The sequence below is a fragment of the Suricata suricatta genome, chromosome 9 (assembly GCF_006229205.1).
Source record: "Suricata suricatta isolate VVHF042 chromosome 9, meerkat_22Aug2017_6uvM2_HiC, whole genome shotgun sequence".
NCBI classification, from domain to species: Eukaryota; Metazoa; Chordata; class Mammalia; order Carnivora; family Herpestidae; genus Suricata; species Suricata suricatta.
This window is the reverse complement of record NC_043708.1, coordinates 29,566,477-29,578,546: the sequence shown is the minus strand read 5'-3', so window position 1 is coordinate 29,578,546 and position 12,070 is coordinate 29,566,477.

Below are 12,070 nucleotides of genomic sequence, written 5' to 3'. Positions count from 1 at the left end.
TATGTGAACTATATGGTAGATATTTATAAAGCCTAAGGAGAAAAAAATTAAAGTAGGGAGGGGGTTAAGTTGGAGGAGTGGTAAATTCCAGATAGAATGGCTAGACAGCCTCCCGGAGAACATGACTTTTGACTAAAGCCCTAAAAGAAGTGATGGTTCTAGCTATATGGGTATCTAGAGGAAGAATGTTCCAGACAGAGGAAACAGTCAGTGGAGAAGCACGTGTGGCTGGTGTGAAGAGGAAATGCTCACAGTCTGCGGCAGTCTTGTCTAGAGGGATGGATGACCATTCTCCAAATGGTCTCTGGGCCGACCTGGGGCACTGAAGGCACCGGACACAGGAGTAATCTTTCCTGTGGGCTGTCAACTGCTGTAGAGTCTATGGCTCACACTGACCGGTCTTCTGTGACCCCTACAATGATGACGGTCTATATTCTGCTCATGTGCAGCGATCACACTAAGCCACCACCGTGGTAGCATGTGCTTTCAGTTGTGGTTCTGTTACTTTCTAGCAAGCTGATAGATCTGCAGTGCTTTAATCAGACTCTTCCAAGTGATCATCTTCTGAACAATGGATATACTTACAGATGGCTGGGCAGGGTCAGGGGACCAGGCTGCAGCCATAAAATAGATAATGCAGGGTCACCACATTCTGGAAGTAAAGCCACACTCTTGGTGTCATTAGAAAGTGCTCTCCCTAGGTGAGCAAACTAGGCCTAGATAAAGCAGAAATGCTTTACTCAGACTAGAACAGTCTTCTCCTGCTTGCATATGTAGCACATATGTGTTCTTTTCAACTGGTGTCACACATTTTCATCTTTGCCTTAATTATATTCACATAGCACTCTTTAAATACCCTGATGATAATGAGAAGAGACGGAAATGAAATGGTTCCATTCTATTCCTCCCTGGAAAGTGGATTCTATAACTCTAACTGACTCTATTTCTGAACCATCTATCGCTCTGGGATATAGCAGGGAAGAAAAGAATACAAAAATGAGGCACAATCAAAAGAGAACTAATGAACAAGAAAATGACCATTTTCATGCGTATTATCCAAGGAGGTATAATGGTTAGGTGTGATTTGCCAACGAAACGCGGAAGCTTAGAGCAGTGATATAAATGGCTAGAAAGTCACAGCTCAGGCCCAAAGTCAGGGGGCCCATCCAGAAGCTTAACTCCAGGTTCTCCACTCTTCATCTCTGCTATCATGCTTTGAAATTAGCAAAGAATAAGAGAATAAAAGGAGTGACAAGGAAAGGGAGAGTTAAATGAGAGAGAAAAAAGAAAGGAGGAAAGGACTTCAGTAGTTTCTGTGTTCTGGAAAATAAATGAGTAGATTAATGTTGCCCTTGAAAGAAAACTACTTCCTGGAGAGCCTGAGTGGCTCAGTCAGGTAAGCCTCTGACTCTTGATTTCTGCTCAGGTCATGATCTCAAGTTCGTGGGTTTGGGCCTTGAGTCCAGCTCTGCGCTGACAGTATGGAGCCTGCTTGGGATTCTCTCTGTCTACCTCCTGTCTCTGCCTCTCCCCTGCTCACTCTCTCTCTCAAAAATAAATAAACTTTCGAAAATAAATAAACACTAGCTATTCTTATTTAAAACAAAAAGAGAACTACTTCCTCAACTTTCACTCTATGTTTTTATTTTATTTCTTAATTTTTTTTTTTGAGAGAGAGGAAAACAGCATAAGCAGGGGAGGGTCAGAGAGAGAGGAAGACACAGAATCTGAAGCAGGCTCCGGGTTCTGAGCTGTCAGCACAGAGCCCAACGATGCAGGCTTGAACCCATGGACCATGAGATCATGACCTGAGCTGAAGTCGGATGGACGCCTAACTGACTGAGCCACTCAAGCGCCCCTCATTCTACGTTTTTAAAAAGACATTGCATGGTCTCCTTTTCTTTTGCTAACTTTGCACAGTGCTTAGAATGACACAATCCATACAGCATGTGCTCAGTGAACCCTGCTGATTAACCATGGGCTTGCACAAGAGCACTGAAGGACTCTTAGGTCAGCAGATACACTGTAACATCTGGGGCAATAAGATCTTTTAGATGATACATTGTCCATTGTTTACTGCTTGTCCAAGTGATAAGGTCACAAGAACCAACCCTTAATAGGAGCAGTGCAATGGGTCTTGTAGTGACTCTCCATTACGGGTCCCACCACAGCTGCAGGGTGGTGTGCCCTCAGTGGTCTGAGCTCCACCCTCATCCCCATGACCAGTGAATGGGCCTGGGCTAGACTGGCCTAGGCCCATTTGGGCCAATGAGTCGCCAAGTTAGGTTTTCTAGGCACTTCGGAAGAATATGCTTCCTTACCCTTACCTCACCCTTCTTTACCCTTCCTTACCCTGCTGACTAGCAGAATGTCAAAAGGGAGGCAATTAGCCCAACAACTATAGAAGACTACCAAAAACCAGGGAAGTTATTTTAGGATGAAGTTCAGGATGAGGACAGCAGAGTAGAGAAATGGAGAGAGGCTTTGCAGCCCCCCAATCCTGATCCCTCCCCATATCTCTGACTTTCTTTTTTCTTTCCAATAAATTTACTTACCATGGAAACTAGGTTGAAGTAGAGCTGGGTTTTCTGTTACTCATATTTTAAACTATCCTACTGATACAGCCTGGTAAAGATAAAAACAGTGAACATGCATGGTCTGATTTTACCCCCAGCATGGTTCATCACTTCGAGTTATTCATCCTTTTCCATAATTGTGATGCCCACTCCCCTGGCAGATACAGACTTTCTCCTGTCATGGCAGCCGAGGGAACCCCAGCCAGAGCCCTAATCCCTGTAATCTCTTTTCCATCCATCCATCCATCCATCCACTCATCCACCATCCAGCTCATGGGTCAGTAGATTTACAGCAAGCACCCCTCAAGGCATTTTGCTAGGCATTATAAGGCTACCAAAAAGAAAAAATTCAGTTTCTCACTGTTCTCAGAGACCTAATAGTCTAAATGGAGAGACAAATTATGTACACACTTACCTATGGTGAAATGTATAAAATGATTGTGTCACTAGAGAAGTGAAAATAAAGCCCCACAGCAGATAAAAAAAAGGAAGGGATTTTTTTCCAGCGGGGGAGATTAGAGCCATCTTTGTGTGGGAAGATGGGTTTTGAGCTAGATCCTGGACAATACAGAAATGGTGCAAAAGGAAATGAGCCTTCTGCACCAAGTGGAGCAGGAGCAGAGGTCCCACAGAAAATAACAGAGAATGGTCAGGGAACGTTGTCTGGAATAGTGTTGGAACTTGGAAGGATCATTGGGGCCAGATTGTGTAGGGATATGATTCCAGATCAAGGTGTTATTCTGTGAGCAGTAAGGGAGATGTTGAATTGGGTATGAACTGGGTACTAGAATGTGGTTTTGAAAGAAAGATAGAATATTTGAGACAGCGCAGAACAGGAGCAGAAAGAAGAACATCAGTGGACTAGGTTCCCTGAGTTAAATGGTAGCCTGAGGGGCACCTGAGTGGCTCAGTCGGTTAAGCCTCCAGCTCTTGGTTTTTGCTCTGGTCATAATCCCATGGCAGGACCGAGCCCCTGCGTCAGGCTCTGCGCTGACCGCATGGAGCCTGCTTGGGATTCTCTCCCTCTCTCTCTGCTCCTCCCCATTTGCATGCATGCACTCTCTCTCTCTCTCAAAATAAATAAATAAGCTTTTAAAAAGGTAAACTGAGACATATTAAATTTTCAAGGCTTTATTTGAGCATACATCAAATGGGAAACCAAACCAATGACGGTAAGGAGCACTCCACTGACAGAAGCTAGGGAAAAGGTTTTACAGAGAGGATGAAGAAGAAAAGAATATTACTTGATTGACTATAGCTTAAGCGGTCACCTTATGTGGGAAAGCCTGATTGGCTGGTTGTGATTGGCTGTTCTCAAGTTTCATTTTTTAAATTTGAGTGCATCGACTCTGGTTTAGATTTTTATTTCCTTGCATAGGCTGCCAAGGCATTAGAGACATCTCAGTCTAATGGCTTCCTTACATAATTCCTTTAACACCTGGAACACCCCGGAAACACTCTTCTGTAATCATGAGCTAGGCTGGAGGGTATAGGAGTCTGCTGGTGAGGTGGCAGGGAGGGACAGGTATCCAGAGTCTAGGAATGTCACTCCGGTCGCTCACTGGGCAAGCTGAGGAACCCTATAGAACAGAACCATGTGGACAACAAGAAACACATAGGTGCCATATTTGTCCAGGGGCCGGACAGGTGAGCACCTGAGCAGAGAAGACAGGATCCAGAAGTGGTGCATCCCTGAGAAGGACAGGAGGAAGTCAGCTCAGGAGCTAACTGAGCACGGGGCTCAGGCAGAGGGTCGAGAGCCTGTTGAAGAAGCCAGGGCAACAGCTATGTTGCGGAGATCAAGTGAAGAGAGCACAGAGTCCAGCAGACCCAGGTTTGAATCCAGGGACAGCTATTTGCCTGCTGTGTAAACTTTGGCAAGCTATTGAACCTCTCTGAGCCTCTGTTTCCTTGACTAAAAAGAAACATAATAACATCTTCTTCACAGAGTTGTTATAAAGAGTATAAATAATTCATGAGAAGTGCTTGGCACTGGGTTCACTCAATAAATGAGAGCTATTATTGTTATCAATACTATCCTCATTATTTACATTGAACCACAGAGATTTCTTCAGCTCAGGCTCAGAAGATAAAGCTAGGGAGAGGAGCGTTTGCCAAGATCAGAGAAACCAAGAGGGGGAGCCGGACCTCTCAGAGCAGATCCCAGACGACTTCTGTCCCGTACTGGCCATTTGTAATTGTCGATCTGCCCATTTGTCCTTACACTCAGTGCTGCTGTCTTTGTCACCAATTCCTACAGCAGAAATGAAAAGAACCTTAGATTTCTGTTAAACCAGGCATGGGGCCCTGCTCTGCTGTTGGCATATCCATTCGTCTTCTCTGTCATCGATATCCAGGGACACCACCTGCTTGGGGAGTTTGGGACAATCGTCTCCATGGTTTCTGGCCAGATCTCATTAGCTAAGTGAGGTGGAGCCCAGTGGGGTTAATAGGTTAATGCTGGTAGGGGAGACCTCTCTGGTGAGGGCTAGGAGACACAGGTGGTTACAAGAGACAGTGCTTGTGGTAGGAGGGTGTGACCACGCCAGCCTGGGGTCAGGGGTGGGGGGGATGCTTACTGGGATTGAAAAGCAAGGTCACGACCTCCTGCAGCCTCTGAGGAGTCTGTGACAACGTATTTCATCAGAGGAGGACATTCACCACAGTGATCCTGCATGTTTCCAATCGACGTGGTTTGCCCCCTTTATATTTGACCCACCACACTCTTGGTGCCCAATCCAATAATGACCAACATCAGTTAAGTCCTAACTGTGTGCCAGAAAGCACTGGGCTAATGTACTTTACATACTGTGCCATTTAATTCTCACAACAACCCTATAAATTTGGTACTATTGTTTGCTCCATTGTATAGATTCATAGAGGCTCAGAGAGGTTAAGCAACTTGTCCAAGGCTGCACAGCCAGTAAAACTGTGGAGCCAGCTTGAGAATTCAGGTTTCCAGCTCTGAATTAGAATGCTAACCAATGCCTCTCACACTTTAATATGCATATGAGTCACAGAGCATTTGTTAAAATGAAGCTTTTGACTCAGAAAACCTGGATGGGGCCTGAGATGCTGCATTTCTAAACAGCTCCCAGGCTATGTGTATCTTGTTGGGCCACGGATCACACCTTGAGTAGCAAGGGACTTACCTGATGGATTTGGTTCACATTGTTGATAGGTTTCTCCCCAAAGGTGGTTAAGTTTTGGTCTTGGATAAAAACCTTTTTCTAATTTTTTTAAATGTTTATTTATTTTTGAGAAAGAGAGAGAGAGAGAGCAGGGGAGGGGCAGAGAGAGAGGGAGACCAGAATCTAAAGCAAGCTCCAGGCTCTGAGCTGTCAGCACAGAGCCCAACATGGGACTTGAAGTCATGAACCATGAGATCATGACCTGAGCGGAAGTTGGCCACTTAACAGATTGGGCCACCCAGGCACCCCTTGGATAAAAGCCTTTTGAACCATTTTGTATTTGGTCTCTATTATCACAGATTATCACAGGTTTGGCGCCTTAAAACACCACCCACCATTGCCTGACAGATTCTTCGGGTCAGGTGTCTGGGAACACCACGACTTTCTGCTCAGATTCACACATAGCTGCATGAAGGTGTCTTCCCGGTTGTGTTCTCATCTGGAACTCAGGGCTCTTGTCCAAGTACATTTGGGTTGTCCTGAAATTCAGTGAGGTCTCTGTTTCCCGGCTGGCTGTCAAAGCAGGGGCTGCTCTCATCACCTCTAGAAACTGCTGCCTTGCTAGCTTCCTGGCCCTACCATCTCCAAAGCCAGCAATGGAGGGTCTCCCTTTTGTCGAATCCTTCTCAGACTTCAGATCCTCTTGGACTTTTTCTGTCTCTGACCTCTAAATCCAGATGTAGAGAGCCATATGATTCGGTCAAGACCACTCAGACAATATCCCTATCTTAAGGTCAGCTGATTTAGGATCTTAGTGATATCTACAGAATTTCTTCACAGCAGGACCTACGTTAGTGTTTGTCCCACCAGCTAGTAGAAGGCTTCAGCATACCTGGTGCCAGGTGTCTTGGCGACCATGTTAGAATTCTGCCCATACAAAGTGTCTTGATTTTCCTGGTTAAGCTATGCCGTTGACTGATCAATGTTTGTAGAGTCATGGAAATTGAGACGGTATGGATGGCCTCACTTCTGCTTTCATTTCTACTTATTTGTTGTAAGCTCCTTCCTTAGCATTAACATTTACCAACAATTGTTTCAAAATAAAAGTGAACCGTCACGAGGGAGATTCCAGCAAATTGAGCTCAGCCGTTTCTCTTGTTTGTTACATAAACTGAAAGTGCAGGCTGATACATAGATCATTTGGGGGTTTTCACTGACTCATAACCGATGTCCAGGAATAAGACTTCAGATGCGGTGATGTTTACATGCAAGCAGCAGCTTCGACTTACAGAGAAGTGCTCCGTCGATGCTGTGAGCTGAAAAACATTTTTAAGAAGGAGGGTTGGTGATACCCTGAGAGCAAAGATCTGATGGAGGTCCCAGGACTCCAGCCCACCCTTTGTGAGCTCTATCCTGTTTCCCTTCAGTGGCACTGACTTCTAGTTACACAGCTCATAAAATGAGCCAGCATCGTTTTCCTTACTTGGGTCTGAAAAGAGAAGTCAGTCAAAGGAAGAAGTGGGAAAGAAGCCGTAGAAACCTGCAGGGGGAGGGGATTCCCAGGGAGTTTCTACAGAGGGGGACACCCGGAGAGCGATGTAACGCGCACACCCTGTGGATTCCAGGTTTGGAGAGGGTGGACAAATTCAGCTCCCGGTCAAGAGGTGGGGCTGGGCAAGACATAATCCTGGCTGTTTCCATGCTCCAAAGCTATAGCAAGATCACCATGTAGGAAATACCCCAGGTTTCTTAGCCAGCTTGCAGCAGAGAGAAGAGTGAGGGAACGGGTGGCAGGAAATCTGTTGTCCTCTGCACCCAGAGGTGGCGGGGGGGGGGGGGTTGTAGGGAGATTGCTTCCTCTAGAGTGTGAAAGGTTCAACTGAGGTGACTGCCTTTACATTTTTGCCAACACAAGATGCCTTGCATTTTTGGTCTCACGGCATCATTTTTGAAATACGAATCATAAAAGCAGTGCATTTCTGCTGTGCCTGCTGAGACTTACTTTATCACTCTCCTATTTCAGTGTCAATAAAATGATGCTGTCATTCCAGCTGGGAGATAGTTTGATTGTTCCAGACAGAAAGCTGGCTGATCACATGGGGGGAGGGGGAAAGAGAGAGAACTTCTGTGTATGTGTCTTCTTTCTGAGGTTGAGAAGAAAATTATCTCTTTTTTAATGTTTATTTATTTTTGAGAGAGAGAGAGAGAGAGACAGGGGATGAGTGGGAGAGGAACAGAGAGAGAGAGGGAGACAAAGAATCTGAAGCAGGCTCCAGGCTCCAATCTGTCAGCACAGAGCCCGATGCGGGGCTCAAACTCACAAACTGCAAGATCATGACCTGAGCCTAAGTCAGACGCTTAACCGACTAAGCCACCCAGGTGTCCTGAAAATTATCTCATTTTAGCAACAGATAAATGCACTTCGATGGTAACCGATTACCAAGTGGAGACCTCCTATAGTCTTCTAACACCATGGCAATTTACTAACGGACAAAGAGAATCCCTTGCTAAAGTCATCGTTAGCAAAAATCTTATGCCACTGGCTTCTAAGTAAACATAAATATAGGGTAGTAAAATAGAGACTGGGGAAAAAAATAAGAGGGTTGGAGTAAATGATCTCCTTTGATTTAAAGAAAATTCCAAGCTGGACGTTGGAAGACTCAGCAATGATGAGAAGTGCCTGAAGAGAGAGAGTATTAATTTAGGAAGGTAGTGGAAATCTTCTCAAGTGATAAATGAACTTGTGGATATGGGTGGGGGGGGTGGATGTTTCCAACTTTGAGGTGAATGTTTTTTTAAAGTCTTGGAATGATGGCTCAGTTGACGGCAGAGTGGAAAGGACTCAGAGACCAGCCAGAAACCCTGGAACAAGGCAGGCATTTCCAGAAGGTCTTGGCAGAAAGAGTCAGATGGAGAGATGGGCTGGCTGGTTAGTGCCAGGGAGGGTGAGAGAGGAGCCATAGGTGGGTGGGGCACAGCCTGCATGGGAGAGAGGGCCAGGCAGTCTGAAACCCCAGTTCACTGCTCTGGGTGTTGGGGGGAGGGACTGTGCCTTAGCGTGGTGGTGGGATTTGGGTTCTTGGGGGAAGTGACAGAGAAGAACACACACCCAGTCCAGACCCTGGGATACAGCCAGAGTCACAGGAAAGGGATTTCACCTCCAGGCAGGTGACCAGCTACTAGAATCAGGGGAAAGTCTGGTAGAGGCCCGACAGCACAGCTGATTGGATGCTATTCTCCTGAGAAACCAGCTTAGGGCTCCTTATATTCTCCAGAGTAGAGACACTCAGGTGTTTCCAGCTGTGCTAACTGCCAAACCCTAGAATCAGGCATGTGATTTCAAGAAGTTTAAGGTGCAGTTCTGTCCTCAAGGAGTTTATAATCTCTTAGGGAGCAAAAGTCAGCACACATCAGACAGAGAAGAATATGTCTGTGTGCCCATTAACTCTGTTGTGTACTAGTTGCAGGTTTTCAAGAAAGATTTCATGGGAGAGGTGAGCTTTGGAGGATGGCTTGAATTTTTTCTAAGCAAGGAAGAGCGGGGTCTGGGCACTGGGGGGCTCTGGGGAGGGAGATGTTCACAAGGGTGGACAAAAGAGGGTAAGAAATCTCCTGTGATACCTTCCCATCCTGTTCCAACCCAGGCAGGAAGGATTAAGCCCCTCATTCCTGTAAGGGAAGCCACTGGGGGAACAGCTAGTGGGCGCTTAGAAAGTAGAACATAGAGAAAGGAGGTGGAGTTTGCTTGACAAGAGGAGAATGTGATCAGAATGACCGGGGCAGGAGCTCCCCAGCTTCTGGGTCTGGGACTTGGACTCTGTTTCAGGCTCTCAGTGAATTCAGCCTCCGCTTGCGCTAGGGCCATTCACAAGCCTGTAGGGCATTTTCCCACATGCTTCCTGCCGGTGCTCCCTGCCCTCATCACGCTGACTCCTTATTTCCCTTCTATTAGTTTCGTGAAGACTGCAGAATCCAATTTTCCTGTTAACTAAAACCCTTGGGGTCCTGGAACCTTCGTCCACTCCCCTCCCCACCATAGATGACATAATGATACACATTGGGACCCAGCAGCTCTGGATCGCGTGGCTGATAGAGTAGGCAGCCTGTGTAGCATCGTCAGGATGAGTATCACCATCAAGATGACTGCTCTGTATGGAGGGGTGTGAGTCAACTCAGCATACTTGTCTATCTTTGTGACTTTTACTGTAAAAAAATGAGTTTTAACATATTTCCTTAGCACTGGCAGTTGTCTTTCCCTGTCGGCTGCTACTGAAGAAACTCCTGATGGCTAATGTCAGATCCCAGGACACTGGCCTATATAATGCTGGGAAAGGAGCTGGTGTCAGTCTTGGCTCTCAGCTGAGGTTTGACTCTGTGGGAGCAGCCACAAGCAGGAGCTGGGATAATCCTTTTCCTTTAGCGGCTGCTTAAGCAGACCTGACATTTGGATTGGGAAAGGATTTCAACTCACCCCAAAGTGGAGAAATTCCTTTTTCACCATCAGAGAGTAGCGTACATGCTGCATTACGGAGGAGGCTTTTCCTGACTTGCAGCAGGAAAAAGCTGGATGCCTACAAGGCTACCGTGCAGGGTGTCGGTGGGAGTGGGAGGCAATGACAGTGACTGACACTTGTTTAGCAATTTATAGCAGATTGTTTGAAACCTCATCTAATCCCCCTGCGATAAAGGGGTCATTTTATCATGGACTCTACAGACCAGGAGACAGATGCACTTTCTTAAGCAACCGTCAGTGAGTTGCCATCCAGAAATGAACCCAGCCTCTCTGAATCTCATTTCCACATCCTTCCCAATAAATTAGAGGTTCTATTCTACTGTAGCAATCAGCTATAGGGCATGTGACTTTTGATCTTAGGGTTGTGAGTTTGAGTCCCCCATCGGGTATAGAGATTACTTAAAAACTAAAAATTTAAAAACTAGATTAGGGGTGCCTGAGTGGCAGTTAAGCGTCCAACTTCGGCTCAGGGCATGCATGATCTCATGGTTGGTGGGTTCGAGCACCACGTTGGGCTCTGTGCTGAATGCTTGCTTAGAGCCTGGAGCCTGCTTCGGATTCTGTGTCTCCTTCTCTCTCTGACCCTCCCTGCTCATGCTCTATTTCACTCTATCTCTCAAAAAATAAATAAATGAAAAAAATGTTTTAAAAATTAGATCTAATGGTAATAGACCATGAGATTGAATGGAGTTAGACCCCTCAGAATCTGAATCTTGGCCCCACCATCTTTTATCTGTGTGACCTAGGGCAAGTTAGATAACCTGTCTATTCTTCATTTCCTCTATTACAAGGGGGAGCGTAATAGTACACACCTCATAGCATTGTTGTGAGAATTGAAAAAGGTACTGCACGGGGAGTTCTATAGTTCAATGGCTGACACACAGCTATTGGGCAAATGGCAAGTATGGAAGCGTGGGATATGTAAGTAGAGAAAGCATCCAATAAGCACATTCCTATAGAGAGGGATGAGTGTACTAAACTACAGGGATTCAGAGACAAAGAATTTCTGCCCTTAAAAAAACTCCGGGTCTCCTGGAAAAGATAGAGATGTAAACAAATAACTGTAATGCAATGTGACAGTGCTGCAGCAGAAATCTGTCTGGACTTGTCAGGTGATTTCTACTCATCAGTGACCATGACATTCTGTTGCTGTGGATAGATGTTAGTTTTTATTCCACGAGAGAATTAGAATGCATATTTCATCCTCCTTGAAATAGAAGGGAGTTGAGTAAGTGTCCCTGGTATCTGGGTTTTGCCAACCCCATGGCTAAAATCCATAGCTTAGGAAACCAAGATGTGTCTCTGTTTCTGTCTTTCCTGCTGAGCTCCCCTCTCCCAGGGTAGCCTGGGAGGAGGCTTCATACCCCTTGTGCTGCCTCTTGATTAAGACTCTGGGGGCTCAGCAGCATCTTAGAATGCACCCAGGAGCAAGCTACCTGGCCTAATTCTTTTTTTTTTTTAATGTTTTTATTTACTTTTGACACACACACGCACACACACACAGAGGCATGAGCCGGGAAGGGGCAGAGAGAGAGAGAGAGAGGAGACACAAAATCTGAAGCAGGCTCCAGGCTCTGAGCTGTCAGCACAGAGCCCAACATGGGGCTCCAACTCACCGACTGTGAGATCCTGACCTGAGCCAAAGTCAGGTGCTTAACCCACTGAGCCACCCAAGCGCCCTGCTACCTAGCTTAATTCTACAGGAGATTAATCATGCCATGTCTGCAAAGAACCTAAATTAAGAAAGAGAACATTAAACGTGTCAGTTTTAAGTAACTTAAGTCACTTAAGCTATACTTTGTTGCTTTCGATTGTTTATCCTCCTGCGAGTGCGTGTCCTGAGCAAGGAC